The sequence below is a fragment of the Musa acuminata genome, chromosome BXJ2-8 (assembly GCF_036884655.1).
Source record: "Musa acuminata AAA Group cultivar baxijiao chromosome BXJ2-8, Cavendish_Baxijiao_AAA, whole genome shotgun sequence".
Taxonomy (NCBI): domain Eukaryota; kingdom Viridiplantae; phylum Streptophyta; class Magnoliopsida; order Zingiberales; family Musaceae; genus Musa; species Musa acuminata.
Window position 1 is genome coordinate 40,678,519 of NC_088345.1, and position 17,936 is coordinate 40,696,454.

General features: G+C 46.2%; 10 non-coding genes and 2 pseudogenes across 10 annotated transcripts; all 12 read left to right on the forward strand.

Moving 5' to 3' along the window:
- Nucleotides 1–9,945: 9,945 nt before the first annotated feature.
- On the forward strand, nt 9,946–10,064 carry LOC135620904 (5S ribosomal RNA). The gene has a single exon (XR_010490133.1). It is a non-coding gene; the product is annotated as a 5S ribosomal RNA (ribosomal RNA).
- A 755-nt stretch (nt 10,065–10,819) lies between these two features.
- Nucleotides 10,820–10,938, forward strand: LOC135620897 (5S ribosomal RNA). Its single transcript, XR_010490126.1, has one exon. It is a non-coding gene; the product is annotated as a 5S ribosomal RNA (ribosomal RNA).
- A 548-nt stretch (nt 10,939–11,486) lies between these two features.
- Nucleotides 11,487–11,606, forward strand: LOC135621205 (5S ribosomal RNA). The gene has a single exon (XR_010490430.1). It is a non-coding gene; the product is annotated as a 5S ribosomal RNA (ribosomal RNA).
- A 549-nt stretch (nt 11,607–12,155) lies between these two features.
- Nucleotides 12,156–12,274, forward strand: LOC135621182 (5S ribosomal RNA). Its single transcript, XR_010490407.1, has one exon. It is a non-coding gene; the product is annotated as a 5S ribosomal RNA (ribosomal RNA).
- A 535-nt stretch (nt 12,275–12,809) lies between these two features.
- Nucleotides 12,810–12,928, forward strand: LOC135620885 (5S ribosomal RNA). Its single transcript, XR_010490114.1, has one exon. It is a non-coding gene; the product is annotated as a 5S ribosomal RNA (ribosomal RNA).
- A 548-nt stretch (nt 12,929–13,476) lies between these two features.
- On the forward strand, nt 13,477–13,594 carry LOC135621311 (5S ribosomal RNA; annotated as a pseudogene).
- A 548-nt stretch (nt 13,595–14,142) lies between these two features.
- Nucleotides 14,143–14,261, forward strand: LOC135621278 (5S ribosomal RNA; annotated as a pseudogene).
- A 548-nt stretch (nt 14,262–14,809) lies between these two features.
- Nucleotides 14,810–14,929, forward strand: LOC135621138 (5S ribosomal RNA). Its single transcript, XR_010490364.1, has one exon. It is a non-coding gene; the product is annotated as a 5S ribosomal RNA (ribosomal RNA).
- A 548-nt stretch (nt 14,930–15,477) lies between these two features.
- LOC135621234 (5S ribosomal RNA) lies at nt 15,478–15,595 on the forward strand. Its single transcript, XR_010490458.1, has one exon. It is a non-coding gene; the product is annotated as a 5S ribosomal RNA (ribosomal RNA).
- A 535-nt stretch (nt 15,596–16,130) lies between these two features.
- Nucleotides 16,131–16,249, forward strand: LOC135621186 (5S ribosomal RNA). Its single transcript, XR_010490411.1, has one exon. It is a non-coding gene; the product is annotated as a 5S ribosomal RNA (ribosomal RNA).
- Nucleotides 16,250–16,797: 548 nt separating this feature from the next.
- LOC135620882 (5S ribosomal RNA) lies at nt 16,798–16,916 on the forward strand. The gene has a single exon (XR_010490111.1). It is a non-coding gene; the product is annotated as a 5S ribosomal RNA (ribosomal RNA).
- A 548-nt stretch (nt 16,917–17,464) lies between these two features.
- Nucleotides 17,465–17,583, forward strand: LOC135621227 (5S ribosomal RNA). Its single transcript, XR_010490451.1, has one exon. It is a non-coding gene; the product is annotated as a 5S ribosomal RNA (ribosomal RNA).
- Nucleotides 17,584–17,936: the final 353 nt, after the last annotated feature.

Here is a 17,936-nt window from a genome sequence, read left to right on the forward strand (position 1 = left end):
ACAAAAGTCTCTCACGTCTGGGAGCTCCATCCACCCACATCTAGGTGAAGTCAGAGGGGGCCGACAGAGCATCGCAGGCTCTAAGCACATACCTTTTATCATTTCTGGCAAAGGTTCAGAATATCCCACAGAGTGGGCAATAAGCACATACCCTTTACCATTTCTGGCAAAGGTCCAGACAATCCCACACACCAGAGTACAAGAGGGCAGTTTTAACAATAAGTAGCATATAACGGAAGCACACGCGGAACAACAAAACGTACATGTGCCTTTACGAGTCAATACGAAGTAAGCAATAATCATTCACAATGATATTCGGATTTTGAAAGGAAACGGAATAGGCACACATCGAAAGCAAATGCGGAACAATGGGATACACATGTGCCTAAATGAGTCAATACGATATAGCATAAACGTTACACAATAGTTTTCAAGAATGCAAATAACTTTAAGGACAAGAGCATCCAAGAATTCAAAGAAGTAGTATAAAGCTCAATTGAATAAGAAAAACTAAAGGATATGAATTTTCAAATGAATGAAACCGAAATATGAGAAATCGACCAAAGCTCGATTTCTGGCAGAATACAAAGGCACATTGAACAAATGATTCAAACTATCAATCGTGCTCCAATATACTCAGAAATATATTATTGGATTATACTTTCAGATAAGACAGACTTCATATGAATTGAACTGTCCAATAGGAGAGTTACAAATAATTTTGGTAAACAAGGGTCGTAGAACAAAATCTCTGTTTGGCAGAGTTCATAATGTCATATTCAATGGATAATTGGGCAGGTGTTTGGATTCCAAATCTTTCAATCCATATATCAAAAGAAAGATCCACGAGTCTAGTTTCCAATGAAATAAGCTTTGAATAAATCCACGTTTGAAAAAGGGACTTATAAGCAGTTCAGTATCAAAAAGTCAAAAATTACGATCCCTGTTTTGCAAAATCAGTATGCTCATTTGAAATAGAAGTTTGGGCAGACAAACTTACTCCCATTTCTTAAAATAAACTATCAAAACAAAGGTTTATGAGTCTATATTATGATTAAATAAGTTTTGTCCAAATCAGAGGTCAATACATAAAGTTATAATCATAACAAGGAAGAAAGGTCAGAATCTCAGAAGTTTCACAGATTCGAATCGTTACGTCTAAATAGGAGATATATCAAATGCAAGGCTAGAACAATTCAAAGTTCCTCATATTCAAAGCAAATGTAACGGTAAAATTGCGGTAAGGAAAGATCAGGACACTTACAATAGGAAAGATTAGAAAGCTTGCAATAGAGAGGATCAGAACACTTGCCTTTCAAAGATTTTGATCCGAAGATCCAAAGAAGGTGTCAGCCCAAATCCTTCTACTTTTCCTTCACAACTGTAGCTCATGCAGAACATAGAGGCATAGTCACCTATTCTCTATTACTCTCATTCCTTCGTTTTCTTTCCCAAACGGAGATGCCACAGCCGCCACGATTGTCGCTGCCACAATCGCTGCCCCTTCCACTGCACTACTTCCTTCCTCCTCTTCTTTCGCAGACACAGTTGCTGCATACGCAGTCGCTACCGTTGTGGCCGCAATCCCTTCCGCAGCCCCTTTTTCCCCCTTTCCTTTCTTTTCTTACCCAGCTGCACTGCTGCAGTCGCAGCCTCAGCTACGGCCGCAGCCTCTTCTTCCTCCCCTGCTCATCTTCCTCTCCTTCTTCTCTTCCAACTGCAGCTGCCATCGCCGCAGCCGCAGCCCCTTCTCCTCTTCCTCTCTTCTTCCTCTCCTTCCCTTTCTCTTCTTCTCCCTTTCCTTTTTCTCGTTCCCTGCCACAGCTGCAGCTGCCACTGCCGCAACCGCAGCTACTTCTTTCCCTTCGCCTCTTCCTTCTCCTTCCTTTCTTCTTCTTCTCTCCCCGCTGCAACTGCTGCAGTCGCGGCCACAGCCACGGCCGCAACCTCTTCTTCCTCCCCTGCTCATCTTCCTCTTCTTCTTCTCTTCCAGCTGCAGCTGCCATCGCCGCAGCTGCAGCCCCTTCGTCCCCGGCGTCACACACACCCTCTCCTCTGTTTCCTCTGCAGGAAACAGAGGTATCACAACCTCTTCTCCTGCTTCATCTTCTTCTTCTCTTCCTCTTCTTCTTCTTCTCCTCTTCGAACGCCCCACACCTCTCCTCTGTTTCCACCTGCAGGAAACAGAGGTGCTGCAGCCCTAGCTGCTGCCACCTCTCGCTCCTCTCCCTCGTCCCTCTCTTTTCCCTCTTCTTCTCCTTCTCTTCTTCTCCTCTTCCCTTTTCCTCCCCAACGCCACACACCTCCTCGCTGCAGCCTTGCCGCAGCTATCCTCCTCTCTTCTTCTTCTTCTTCTTCTTCTCTCCCCGCTGCAACTGCTGCAGTCGCGGCCGCAGCCACGGCCGCAACCTCTTCTTCCTCCCCTGCTCATCTTCCTCTTCTTCTTCTCTTCCAGCTGCAGCTGCCATCGCCGCAGCTGCAGCCCCTTATTCCCCAGCGTCACACACACCCTCTCCTCTGTTTCCTCTATAGGAAACAGAGGTATCACAACCTCTTCTCCTGCTTCCTCTTCTTCTTCTCTTCCTCTTCTTCTTCTTCTCCTCTTTGGACGCCCCACACCTCTCCTCTGTTTCCACCTGCAGGAAACAGAGGTGCTGCCGCCCTAGCTGCTGCCACCTCTCGCTCCTCTCCCTCGTCCCTCTCTTTTCCCTCTTCTTTTCCTTCTCTTCTTCTCCTCCCCAACGCCACACACCTCCTCGCTGCAGCCTTGCTGCCGCTATCCTCCTCTCTTCTTCTTCTTCTTCTTCTTCTTCTTCTTCTCTCCCCGCTGCAACTGCTGCAGTCGCGACCGCAGCCACGGCCGCAACCTCTTCTTCCTCCCCTGCTCATCTTCCTCTTCACCTGCTCTTCCAGCTGCAGCTGCCATCACCGCAGCTGCAGCCCCTCCTTCCCAGCGTTACACACACCCTTTCCTCTGTTTCCTCTGCAGGAAACAGAGGTATCACAACCTCTTCTCCTGCTTCCTCTTCTTCTTCTCTTCCTCTTCTTCTTCTTCTCCTCTTCTAACGCCCCACACCTCTCCTCTGTTTCCACCTGCAAGAAACAGAGGTGCTGCAGCCCTAGCTGCTGCCATCTCTCGCTCCTCTCCCTCGTCCCTCTCTTTTCCCTCTTCTTCTCCATCTCTTCTTCTCCTCTTCCCTTTTCCTCCCCAACGCCACACACCTCCTCGCTGCAGCCTTGCCGGAGCTATCCTCCTCTCTTCTTCTTCTTCTTCTTCTTCTTCTTCTTCTCCCCAATGCCCCACACATACACTCCTTTATTTCCACCTTCGGGAAACAGAGGTGCAGCAGCCCTAGCTGCTGCTGCTGCCTCTCCCTCTCCTCTCCATCTTCCCTTTCTTCTTCTTCTTCTTCTTCTTCTTCTTCTTCTTCTTCTTCTTCTTCTTCTTTTCTTCTCTTCTCCCTCTTCCTCCTCTCTTCTTTTCCCTCTTCTTCTTCTTTCTTCTCTCCTCACGCCCCACCGCTCCTTTCTGTTTCTCGAAGGAACAGAGAGATTGCGCGTGGGAGGCGGTGGGATAAAACCGAAATTTTCGGTTTTCTTTATTTTCTTTTCATTTTGCAACTGAGCAGTTTAGTCCTTGAAATTTTTATATTTACATATAGGTCCTCAAATTTACATATAAATCCTTATTAATAAATTTTCAAAAGTAAGGGATATTACGGTCTCCCCCTTTAAAAGAAAATTTAGTAATCTAAATTGATCATAGCTCAATCGATGAAAAGATGAGGATTATGATTTCTTTATTTCCTCCTTCTGCTCTCAAATAATTTCATCAATACAATATAATGACTCAATTATCCAAGACTGACCGAAATATCCTCCTCCTTGATCCTCAATAGATGGTAACCCGACCTTCAATCAATTTCTAAAAATATTTACGCACCCTATAGTTAATCAAGCACGTCTTTACTTCAAAAAATACTCGTTTTTTTTTTTTTTTTTTTTGGGTCACCTGATTCAACGGTCCATAATCAATACAAAGTCTCAATGTTCATCCATCTTTTTAACAAATCCCAGAGCACCCCATGATAAAATATTAAGCCAAATAAAATCCTTATTTAATAATCCATGTAGTTATTTTTCTAATTCCACTTATTCAAATGATATCATTCTACAGAGAGGCTTAGATATCGGGATTGTCCCAAAGACCAAATCAAAAGCAAAGTCACGTTTGGAGGTAATCCAAACAAGTTATTCTGGGATACATTCGGCAAGGAGATAAATCATGTCCAATACTTTCAAAATAAAAGATCGGCTGATCGAATGTACAAAAAGTGATCATTTGTTATATACCAATCCATACTGGTATGATAGGAAGATAGTCAATCCATACCAAGTATAATATCAAAACTCTAAATCTCTAGGAGAACTAAATCGACAAAAAGTTCAAGTTCTCCAATAAAAATCAGACAAAAGGACCAGATTCATGTTCGTTATCAAAGAATCTCCAATGATCGTATTTTACATATATCACATAATACAATGGTCTAGGTTGAATACCCAAGTGATAGGCAACATGTTACGAATCAAATCGTAGATAGAACCTATGTTCAAACAAATATTTGTATTCTTTCATAAACATGCATAATACCTTCAACCACTAATTCAGAAGTTTTAGAATCATATTCAGTGATAGCATACACTCTGACATGGGCTGATGATTTATGAGGCAGTGACTCTTTCTTCTTGTTCAAATGGCAGTCTTTTGTTTTATGATCCAACTTTCTACAAGCAAATAGACTCCAGTCACCCACAAACACAAACTTGTTTCATAATTTAACTTGCAATTCACACATGATTGAGTCTTTTGTGGTGACTTCCCTTTTCAAATCCAAATGTCTCGACCCTCTTGTTAACACTTTCTAATTCATTTCTAATCATATTTTTATTGGTAAACTTGTCATTATCATTCTTGCCATCAATTCTCCAAAAATTCTTTTCATTGTTGCCATTAATGATCAACCTCTACTTCCAATATAAGGTAGCAAAAAAAAATCTTTCAATCATCAGAACAATTTTGTACATCAAATATCTTCTCTGTTTGCATCATCCGTTTTTCTACAACCAATGAAATTGAGTGCACCATGCTTCTACTGCACCACTCTGATTCAATATCTTCGATCAACCCTTTCATCCCACTTAATTAATCAGAAACAAATGAAATTGGAGGACCAAATGTCCTTATCATCCTAGATTCCTAAAATGCGCCAAAGAAAAATTTCCACCAATCACTAAAGTTCTTTACACCTCAATATATTTTGCACATCAACATATCAAATATTTCAGTAATCCTCAAACCATGCTTTGATACCACCTCTGACACGCCCCTCAAAATATCCATGATTTTTAAAATTTTCATCACAGACCAATCCAGGATCCAAACTAACGTTTGAGGACACTGAAAAACATTCAATCAAATTCACATCCATAAAACCTATGCATTTTAAAATCATATATCACATCACTCGATAATTCACATTTATGGCAACCCAAGCCAACTTGACAAACATGAACAACATTTATAAATCCACAAGCTAAATAAATTATACAATCAGAACTCCAACTATTCACCACAAGTTCATATCATCATAAATTAGACTTAACATTCCGAAATTCCAAATAAGATAGATCTTCTAACACTTTTACACAGTACAAGTATATCCATTTCGATCATCAGAACATTTCATTACATACAAAACATACTTATACAACAATATCATAATAACCCATCAGACTTGCCCATAATTCTGAATAGCTATCCACTGCCTCAGCCCAAATCAAACATCTCGAAGAGTAACAAGCTGACATGAAAGATTTATATAACAACGGAGTGAGCCAAAAACGGCCCAAAAAGTGACAAAGCATATTCAGAACAAAAAAAATGATTTCAAACAAGTAAGGTATCGTAATGCAAGGCAGAATACAAGAATTCTCAAGGATACCATCTCATTAGATACAAAATCATATGTATCATGTCATTCAAACATATTTGATTCATAACAAATGGAGCACAGAGTAATTGGAGCATATCAATGGCAGATAGGACATTTCAGAACATATCAGTTCATAGCAAATGGAGCATAGAGTAATTGGAGCATATCAATGGCAGATAGGACATTTAAGAACATATCAATTCATAGCAAATGGAGCACAGAATAATTGGAGCATATCAGTAACGAATGAAACATTTCGGAGTTTATCAATGGTGTATGAAATGTTCCGGAGCATATCAACGGCATATGGAACATTTCGAAGCATATCAACAGTGAATGAACCATTTCAGAGCATATAAAAAACAAATACCGTACAGAAGCTCAAACGTCGTCCTTGACGTTGCAATCATATCATTCTTATCCAAAGCATGTACAGAAACACATAACCAAAGCTCTGGATATCATATCAAACATATAGAAGGTGTAGTGGGATCTCAGTCAGAATGTGATTCATCCATTTCTGAATAACCACCTGACAAAAGTCTCCCACGTCTGGGAGCTTCATCCACCCACGTCTAGATGAAGTTAGAGGGGGCCGGCAGAGCATCACAGGCTCTAAGCACATACCCTTTACCATTTCTTGCAAAGGTCCAGAATATCCCACAGAATGGGCAATAAGCACATACCCTTTACCATTTCTGGCAAAGGTCTAGACAATCCCACACACCAGAGTACAAGAGGGCAGTTTTAACAATAAGTAGCATATATCGAAAGCACACGGGGAACAACAAAACGTACATGTGCCTTTACGAGTCAATACGAAGTAAGCAATAATCTTTCACAATGATATTCAGATTGTGAAAGGAAATGGAATAGGCACACATCGAAAGCAAATGCGGAACAATGAGATACACATGTGCCTAAATGAGTCAATACGATATAGCATAAATGTTACACAATAGTTTTCAAGAATGCAAATAACTTTAAGGACAAGAGCATACAAGAATTCAAAGAAGTAGTATAAAGCTCAATTGAATAAGAAAGCTAAAGGATATCAATTTTCAAAGGAATGAAACCAGAATATGAGAAATCGACCAAAGCTCGATTTCTGGCAGGATACAAAGGCACATTGAACAAATGATTCAAACTATCAATCGTGCTCCAATATACTCAGAAATATATCATTGGATTATACTTTCAGCTAAGATAGGCTTCATATGAATTGAACTATCCAATAGAGAGAGTTACAAATAATTTTGGTAAACAAGGGTCGTAGAACAAAATCTCTGTTTGGCAGAGTTCATAATGTCATATTCAACAGATAACTAGGCAAGTGTTTGGATTCCAAATCTTTCAATCCATATATCAAAAGAAAGATCCACGAGTCTAGTTTCCAATGAAATAAGCTTTGAATAAATCAACGTTTGAAATAGGGACTTATAAGCAGTTCAGTATCAAAAGGTCAGAAATTACGATCCTTGTTTTGCAAAATCAGTAGGCTCATTTGAAATAGAAGTTTGGGCAGACAAACTTACTCCGAATTCTTAAAATAAGCTATCAAAACAAAGGTTTATGAGTCTATATTCTGATTAAATAAGTTTTGTCCAAATCAGAGGTCAATACATGAAGTTATAATCATAACAAGGAAGAAAGTTCAGAATCTCAGAAGTTGCACGGATTCGAATCGTTACGTCTAAACAGGAGATATATCAAATGCAAGGCTAGAACAATTCAAAGTTCCTCATATTCAAAGCAAATGTAAAGGTAAAATTGCGGTAAGGAAAGATCAGGACACTTGCAATAGGAAAGATTAGAAAGCTTGCAATAGAAAGGATCAGAACACTTGCCTTTCAAAGATTTTGATCCGAAGATCCAAAGAAGGTGTCAGCCCAAATCCTTCTACTTTTCCTTCACAACTGTAGCTCATGCAGAACATAGAGGCATAGTCACCTACTCTCTCTTACTCTCTTTCCTTCGTTTTCTTTCCCAAATGCAGCTGCCACAGCCGCCACGGCTGTCGCTGCCACAATCGCTGCCCCTTCCACTGCACTACTTCCTTCCTCCTCTTCTTTCGCAGACACAACTGCTGCATACGCAGTCGCTGACGCTGTGGCCGCAATCCCTTCCGCAGCCCCTTTTTTCCCCCTTTTCTTTCTTTTCTTTCCCAACTGCACTGCTGCAGTCGCAGCCTCAGCCACGGCCGCAGCCTCTTCTTCCTCCCCTGCTCATCTTCCTCTCCTTCTTCTCTTCCAACTGCAGCTGCCATCGCCGCAGCCGCAGCCCCTTCTCCTCTTCCTCTCTTCTTCCTCTCCTTCCCTTTCTCTTCTTCTTCCTTTCCTTTTTCTCTTTCCCTGCCACAGCTGCAGCTGCCACTGCCGCAACCGCAGCTACCTCTTTCCCTTCTCCTCTTCCTTCTCCTTCCTTTCTTCTTCTTCTCTCCCCGCTGCAACTGCTGCAGTCGCGGCCGCAGCCACGGCCGCAACCTCTTCTTCCTCCCCTGCTCATCTTCCTCTTCTTCTTCTCTTCCAGCTGCAGCTGCCATCGCCGCAGCTGCAGCCCCTTCTTCCCCGGCGTCCCACACACCCTCTCTTCTGTTTCCTCTGCAGGAAACAGAGGTATCACAACCTCTTCTCCTGCTTCCTCTTCTTCTTCTCTTCCTCTTCTTCTTCTTCTCCTCTTCGAACGCCCCACACCTCTCCTCTGTTTCAACCTGCAGGAAACAGAGGTGCTGCAGCCCTAACTGCTGCCACCTCTCGCTCCTCTCTCTCGTCCCTCTCTTTTCCCTCTTCTTCTCCTTCTCTTCTTCTCCTCTTCCCTTTTCCTCCCCAACGCCACACACCTCCTCGCTGCAGCCTTGCCGCAGCTATCCTCCTCTCTTCTTCTTCTTCTTCTTCTTCTTCTTCTTCTTCTCTCCCCGCTGCAACTGCTGCAGTCGCGGCCGCAGCCACGGCCGCAACCTCTTCTTCCTCCCCTGCTCATCTTCCTCTTCTTCTTCTCTTCCAGCTGCAGCTGCCATCGCCGCAGCTGCAGCCCCTTCTTCCCCAGCGTCACACACACCCTCTCCTCTGTTTCTTCTGCAGGAAACAGAGGTATCACAACCTCTTCTCCTGCTTCCTCTTCTTCTTCTCTTCCTCTTCTTCTTCTTCTCCTCTTCGAACGCCCCACACCTCTCCTCTGTTTACACCTGCAAGAAACAGAGGTGCTGCAGCCCTAGCTGCTGCCACCTCTCGCTCCTCTCCCTCGTCCCTCTCTTTTCCCTCTTCTTCTCCTTCTCTTCTTCTCCTCTTCCCTTTTCCTCCCCAACGCCACACACCTCCTCGCTGCAGCCTTGCCGCAGCTATCCGCCTCTCTTCTTCTTCTTCTTCTTCTTCTTCTTCTTCGTCTTCTCCCCAATGCCCCACACATACACTCCTCTGTTTCCACCTGCAGGAAATAGAGGTGCAGCAGCCCTAGCTGCTGCTGCTGCCTCTCCCACTCCTCTCCATCTTCCCTCTCTTCTTCTTCTTCTTCTTCTTCTTCTTCTTTTCTTCTCTTCTCCCTCTTCCTCCTCTCTTCTTTTCCCTCTTCTTCTTCTTTCTTCTCCCCTCATGCCCCACCGCTCTTCTCTGTTTCTCGAAAGAAACAGAGAGTGCGTGGTAGGCGGTGGGATAAAACCGAAATTTTCGGTTTTGTTTATTTTCTTTCATTTTGCAACTTAGCAGTTTAGTCCTTGAAATTTTTATATTTACATATAGGTCCTCAAATTTACATATAAATCCTTATTAATAAACTTTCAAAAGTGAGGGATATTACACTTGCCGTGTCCGGTACGCGGTCGGCCTCGTGGGCATCGGAGAGATCTGACGATTGCGATTCCGAGATCGTTCGAGAGGATTCGGGGCGCGCAATGGGCTTCGGTCGTCGATACGCCGTCCGCGAAGTGCACAAAGGGGAGGGAGGACACAAACAAAACGAGTGCGATCATACCAGCACTAAAGCACTGGATCCCATCAAAACTCCGAAGCTAAGCGTGCTTGGGCGAGAGTAGTACTAGGATGGGTGACCCCCTAGGAAGTCCTCGTGTTGCAATCCTTTTTGCGCCCCAAGCGGCCAAAAGCCTTACTTAACTCTCTTTTAAGCTGTTCAATTCTTCCAGCATTATGGCCAACAATAAATATATCATTAACATATAGCAGGAGAATAATGAAATCATCATCTAAAAATTTATTCGTAAACATACAATGATCAGATATGGTTCTATGATAGGTGACCCCTTGGGAAGTCCTCGTGTTGCACTCCTTTTTGCGCCCCGAGCGGCCAAAAGCCTTACTGAACTCTCTTTTAAGCTGTTCAATTCTTCCAGCATTATGGCCAATAATAAATATATCATTAACATATAGCAGGAGAATAATGATATCATCATCTAAAAATTTATTTGTAAATATACAATGATCAGATATGGTTCTAGGATAGGTGACCCCTTGCGAAGTCCTCGTGTTGCATTCCTTTATGCGCCCCGAGCAGCCAAAACCTCTCCCGTCGACCTCCGAGGCGATGGTTTTGGGCCTCGGAATTTGCCATGACCGCTACACAATCAGTCTCGTGGGGCTCGGAGAGAGCTTTCCGGAATGGGGCCGCAATAGCGATTTCGAGTTCGTTCGAGAAAGCCCGGATGGTTTCGGCGTGCGCTTGTCGTGTCCGGTACACGGTCGGCCTCGTGGGCATCGGAGAGATCCGACGATGTCGATTTCGAGATCGTTCGAGAGGATTCGGGGTGCGCAATGGGCTCCGGTCGTCGATACGTCGTCCGCCACGTGCACAAAAGGGAGGTAGGACGCAAACAAAACGAGTGCGATCATACCTGCACTAAAGCACCGGATCCTATCAGAACTCCGAAGCTAAGCGTGCTTGGGCGAGAGTAGTACTAGGATGAGTGACCCACTGGGAAGTCCTCGTGTTGCACTCCTTTTTGCGCCCCGAGCGGCCAAAAGCCTTACTTAACTCTCTTTTAAGCTGTTCAATTCTTCCAGCATTATGGCCAATAATAAATATATCATTAACATATAGCAGGAGAATAATGAAATCATCATCTAAAAATTTATTCGTAAACATACAATGATCAGATATGGTTCTAGGAAGGGTGACCCCTTGGGAAGTCCTCGTGTTGCATTACTTTTTGCGCCCCGAGCGGCCAAAACCTCTCCCGTCGACCTCCGAGGCGATGGTTTTCGGCCTCGGAATTTGCCGTGACCGCTACGTAGTCAATCTCGTGGGGCTCGGAGGGAGCTTTCCGGAATAGGGCTGCAATAGCGATTTCGAGTTCGTTCGAGAAACTCCGGATGGTTTCGGCACGCTCTTGCCGTGTCCGGTACGTGGTCGGCCTCGTGGGCATCGAAGAGATTCGACGATGGCGATTCCGAGATCGTTCGATAGGATTCGTGGTGCGCAATGGGCTCCGGTCGTCGATACGCCGTCCGCGACGTGCACAAAGGGGAGGGAGGACGCACACAAAACGAGTGCGATCATACCAGCACAAAAGCATCGGATCCCATCAGAACTCCGAAGTTAATTGTGCTTTGGCGAGAGTAGTACTAGGATGGTTGACCCCCAGGGAAGTCCTCGTGTTTGCACTGCTTTTTGCGCCCCGAGTGGCCAAAAGCCTTACATAACTCTCTTTTAAGCTGTTCAATTCTTCTAGCATAATGGCCAACAATAAATATATCATTCACATATAGCAGGAGAATAATGAAATCGTCATCTAAAAATTTCTTCGTAAACATACAACGATCAGATATGATTCTAGGATGGGTGACCCCCAGGGAAGTCCTCGTTTTGCACTCCTTTTTGCGCCCCGAGCGGCCAAAACCTCTCCAGTCGACCTCCGAGGAGATGGTTTTGGGCCTCAAAATTTGCCATGACCGCTACGCTATCAGTCTCATGGGGCTCGGAGAGAGCTTTCCGGAATGGGGCCGCAATAACGATTTCGAGTTCGTTGGAGAAAGTCTGGATGGTTTCGGCGTACGCTTGTCGTGTCCGGTACGCGGTCATCCTCGTGGGCATCGGAGAGATCCGACGATGGCGATTCTGAGATCGTTCAAGAAGTTTCGGGGCGCGTAATGGGCTTCGGTCGTCGATACGCCGTCCACGACGTGCACAAAGGGGAGGAAGGACGCAAAAAAAAACGAGTGCGATCATACCAGCACTAAAGCACCCGATCCCATCATAACTTCGAAGTTAAGTGTGCTTGGGCGAGAGTAGTACTAGGATGGGTGACCCCCTTGGAAGTCCTTGTGTTGCACTCCTTTTTGCGCCCCGAGCGACCAAAAGCCTTACTTAACTCTCTTTTAAGCTGTTCAATTCTTCCAGCATTATGGCGAACAATAAATATATCATTAACATATAGTAGTAGAATAATGAAATCATCATCTAAAACATAAAATGATCAGATATGGATCTAGGATAGGTAACCCCCTGGGAAGTCCTCGTGTTGCACTCCTTTTTGCGCCCCGAGCAGCCAAAACCTCTCCCGTTGACCTCCGAGGTGATGGTTTTGGGGCTCGGAATTTACCGTGACTGCTAGGCAGTCAGTCTCGTGGGGCTCAGAGAGGGCTTTCCAGAATGGGGCCGCAATAGCAATTTCGATTTCGTTCGATAAAGTCCGGATGGTTTCGGCACGCGCTTGCCGTGTCCGGTACGCGGTCGGCCTCGTGGGCATCGGAGAGATCTGACGATGGCGATTCTGAGATCGTTCGAGAGGATTCGGGGTGCGCAATGGGCTCCGGTCATCGATACGCCGTCCGCGACGTGCACAAAGGGGAGGGACGATGCAAACAAAATGAGTGCGATCATACCAGCATATAAGCACCGGATCCCATCAGAACTCCGAAGCTAAGCGTGCTTGGGCGAGAGTAGTACTAGGATGAGTGACCCCTTGGGAAGTCCTCGTGTTGCATTCCTTTTTGCGCATCGAGTGGCCAAAAGCCTTACTTAACTCTCTTTTAAGCTATTCAATTCTTCCAGCATTATGGCCAACACTAAATATATCATTAACATATAGTAGGAGAATAGTGAAATCATCATCTAAAATTTTTTTCTTAAACATACAATGATCAGATATGTTTCTAGGATGGGTGAGCCCCTGGGAAGTCCTCGTGTTGCACTCCTTTTTGCGCCCCGAGTGGCCAAAACCTCTCCCGTCGACCTCCGAGGCGATGGTTTTGGGCCTCGGAATTTGCCGTGACCACTACGCAGTCAGTCTCGTTGGGCTCGGAGAGAGCTTTTCGGAATGGGGCCGAAATAGCGATTTGGAGTTCGTTCGAGAAAGTCCGGATGGTTTCGGCGCGCGCTTGTCATGTCCGTTACGTGGTCGGCCTCGTGGGCATCGGAGAGATCCGACGATGGCGATTCTGAGATCGTTCGAGAGGATTCGGGGCGCACAATGGGCTCCGGTCATCGATACGTCGTCCGCGACGTGCACAAAGGGGAGGGCAGACGAAAACAAAACGAGTGCGATCATACCTGCACTAAAGCACCGGATCCCATCAGAACTCCGAAGCAAGCGTGCTTGAGCGAGAGTAGTACTAGGATGGGTGACTCATTGGGAAGTCCTCTTTTTGAACTCATTTTTGTGCACTGAGCCGCCAAAAGCCTTACTTATCTCTCTTTTAAGCTGTTCAATTCTTCCAGCATTATGGCCAACAACAAATATATCATTAAAATATACCAGGAGAATAATGAAATCATCATCTAAAAATTTCTTCGTAAACATACAATGATCAGATATGGTTCTAGGATGGGTGACCCCCTGGGAAGTCCTCGTGTTGCACTCCTTATTGCGCCCCGAGCGGCCAAAACCTCTCCCGTCGACCTCCGAGGCGATGGTTTTGGGCCTCAGAATTTGCTGTGACCGCTACACAGTCAGCCTCGTAGGGCTCGGAGAGAGCTTTCCCAAATGGGGCTGCAATAGCGATTTTGAATTCGTTCGAGAATGTCCGGATGGTTTCGGCGCGCGCTTGTCGTGTCCGTTACGCGGTCGGCCTCATGGGCATCGGAGAGATCCGACGATGGCGATTTCGAGATCATTCGAGAGGATTCGGTGCGCGCAATGGGCTCCGGTCGTCGATACGTCGTCCGCGACGTGCACAAAGGGGAGGGAGGATGAAAACAAAACGAGTGCGATCATACCTACACTAAAGCATCGGATCCCATCATAACTCCGAAGCTAAGCGTGCTTGAGCGAGATTAGTACTATGATGGGTGACTCATTGGGAAGTCCTTGTGTTGCACTCCTTTTTGCGCCCCGAGCGGCTAAAAGCCTTACTTAACTCTCTTTTAAGCTGTTCAATTCTTCCAGCATTATGGCCAACAATAAATACATCATTAACATATAGCAGGAGAATAATGAAATCGTCATCTAAAAATTTCTTCGTAAACATACAATGATCAGATATGGTTCTAGGATGGGTGACCCCCTGGGAAGTCCTCGTGTTGCACTCCTTTTTGCGCCCCGAGCGGCCAAAACCTCTCCCGTCGACCTCCGAGGCAATGGTTTTGGGCCTCAGAATTTGCCGTGACCGCTACGCAGTCAATCTCGTGGGGCTCGGAGAGAGCTTTCCAGAATGGGGTCGCAATAGCGATTTCGAGTTCGTTCAAGAAAGTCCGGATGGTTTCGGCGCGTGCTTGCCGTGTCCGGTACGCGGTCGGCCTCGTGTGCATCGAAGAGATCCGACGATGGCGATTCCGAGATCGTTCGATAGGATTCGGGGCGCGCAATGGGCTCCGGTCGTCGATACGCCGTCCGCGACATGCACAAAGGGGAGGGAGGACGCAAACAAAACGAGTGCGATCATACCAGCACAAAAGCACCGGATCCCATCAGAACTCCGAAGTTAATTGTGCTTTGGCGAGAGTAGTACTAGGATGGTTGACCCCCAGGGAAGTCCTCGTGTTTGCACTGCTTTTTGCGCCCCGAGTGGCCAAAAGCCTTACTTAACTCTCTTTTAAGCTGTTCAATTCTTCTAGCATTATGGCCAACAATAAATATATCATTCACATATAGCAGGAGAATAATGAAATCGTCATCTAAAAATTTCTTCGTAAACATACAATGATCAGATATGATTCTAGGATGGGTGACCCCCAGGGAAGTCCTCGTTTTGCACTCCTTTTTGCGCCCCGAGCGGCCAAAACATCTCCCGTCGACCTCCGAGGCAATGGTTTTGGGCCTCGGAATTTGCCGTGACCGCTACGCTGTCAGTCTAGTGGGGCTCGGAGAGAGCTTTCCGGAATGGGGCCGCAATAACGATTTCGAGTTCATTCGAGAAAGTCCGGATGGTTTCGGCGTACGCTTACCGTGTCCGGTACGCGGTCGGCCTCGTGGGCATCGGAGAGATCCTACGATGGCGATTCCAAGATCGTTCGAGAGGTTTCAGGGCGCGCAATGGGCTCCGGTCGTCGATACGCCGTCCGTGTCGTGCACAAAGGGGAGGGAGGACGCAAAAAAAACGAGTGCGATCATACCTACACCAAAGCACCCGATCCCATCAGAACTACGAAGTTAAGTGTGCTTGGGCGAGAGTAGTACTAGGATGGGTGACCCCCTGGAAGTCCTCGTGTTGCACTCCTTTTTGCGCCCCGAGCGGCCAAAAGCCTTACTTAACTCTCTTTTAAGCTGTTCAATTCTTCCAGCATTATGGCCAACAATAAATATATCATTAACATATAGTAGGAGAATAATGAAATTATCATCTAAAACAAACAATGATCAGATATGGTTCTAGGATAGGTAACCCCCTGGGAAGTCCTCGTGTTGCACTCCTTTTTGCACCCCGAGCGGCAAAAACCTATCCCGTCGACCTCCGAGGAGATGGTTTTGGGCCTCGGAATTTGCCGTGACCACTACGTCGTCATTCTCGTGGGGCTCGGAGAGAGCTTTCAGGAAAGGGGCCGTAATAGCGATTTCGAGTTCATTCGAGAAAGTCCGGATGGTTTCGGTGCGTGCTTGCCGTGCCCGGTACGCGGTCGACCGCGTGGGGATCGGAGAGATCTGACGATGGCGATTCCGAGATCGTTCGAGAGGATTCGGGTCGCACAATGGGCTCCGGTCGTCGATACGCCGTCCGCGACGTGCACAACGGGGAGGGAGGACGCAAACAAAACGAGTGCGATAAATCCAGCACAAAAGCACCGGATCCCATCAGAACTCCGAAGCTAAGCGTGCTTGGGCGAGAGTAGTACTTGGATGGGTGACCCCCTGGGAAGTCCCCATGTTACACACCATTTTTCACCTCGAGCGGCCAAAAGCCTTACTTAACTCTCTTTTAAGCTGCTCAATTCTTCCAGAATTATGGCCAACAATAAATATATCATTAACTTATAGCAGGAGAATAACGAAATCATTATCTAAAAATTTCTTCGTAAACATACAATGATCAGAAAGGGTTCTAGGATGGGTGACCCCCTGGGAAGTCCTCGTGTTGCACTCCTTTTTACGCCTCGAGCGGCCAAAACCTCTCCCGTCGACCTCCGAGGCGATGGTTTTGGGCCTCTGATTTTGCTATGACCGCTACATAGTCAGTCTCGTGGGGCTCGGAGAGAGCTTTCCGGAATGGGGCCGCAATAGCGATTTCGAGTTCTTTCGAGAAAGTCCAGATGGTTTCAGCGTAGGCTTGTCGTGTCCGGTACGCGGTCAGCCTCGTGGGCATCGGAGAGTTCCAACGATGGCGATTCCGAGATCGTTCGAGAGGATTCGGGGCGCGCAATGGGCTCCGGTCGTTGTTACGTCGTCCGCGACGTGCACAAAGGGGTGGGAGGAAGCAAACAAAACGAGTGCGATCATACTTGCACTAAAGCACCGGATCCCATCAGAACTCCGAAGCTAAGCATGCTTGGGCGAGAGTAGTACTAGGATGGGTAACCCACTGGGAAGTCCTCGTGTTGCACTCCTTTTTGCGCCCCGAGCGGCCAAAAGCCTTACTTAACTCACTTTTAAGCTGTTCAATTCTTCCAGCATTATGGCCAAGAGTAAATATATCATTAACATATAGCAGGAGAATAATGAAATCATCATCTAAAAATTTCTTCGTAAACATACAATGATCAGATATGGTTCTAGGATGGGTGACCCCCTGGGAAGTCCTCGTGTTGCACTCCTTTTTGCGCCTCGAGTGGCCAAAACCTCTCCCGTCGAACAACGAGGCGATGGTTTTGGGCCTCGGAATTTGCCATGACCATTACGTAGTCCATCTCGAGGGGCTCGGAGAGAACTTTCCCGAATGGGGCCGCAATATCGATTTCGAGTTCGTTCGAGAAAGTCCGGATGGTTTCGGTGCACGCTTGCTGTGTTCGGTACGCGGTCGGCCTCGTGGGCATCGGAGAGATCCGATGATGGAGATTGCGTGATCGTTCGAGAGGTTTCGTGGCACGCAATGGGCTCCGGTCATCGATACGCCGTCCACGATTCGCACAAAGGGGAGGGAGGACGCAAACAAAACGAGTGCGTTCATACCAGCACTAAAGCTCCGGATCCCATCAGAACTCCGAAGTTAAGCGTGCTTGGCCGAGGGTATTACTAGGATTGGTGACCCCCTGGGAAGTCCTCGTGTTACACCCCTTTTTGCGCCCCGAGCGGCCAAAAGCCTTACTTAACTCTCTTTTAAGCTGTTCAATTCTTCCAGCATTATGGCCAACAATAAATATATCATTAACATATAGCATGAGAATAATGAAATCATCATCTAAAAATTTCTTCGTAAACATACAATGATCAGATATGGTTCTAGGATGGGTGAACCCTTGGGAAGTCCTCGTGTTGCACTCCTTTTTGCGCCCTGAGTGGCCAAAACCTCTCCAGTCGACCCCCGAGGCGATGGTTTTGGGCCTCGAAATTTGCCGTAACTGCTACGCAGTCAGTCTCGTGGGGCTCGGAGAGAGCTTTCCTGAATGGGGCCGCAATAGTGATTTCGA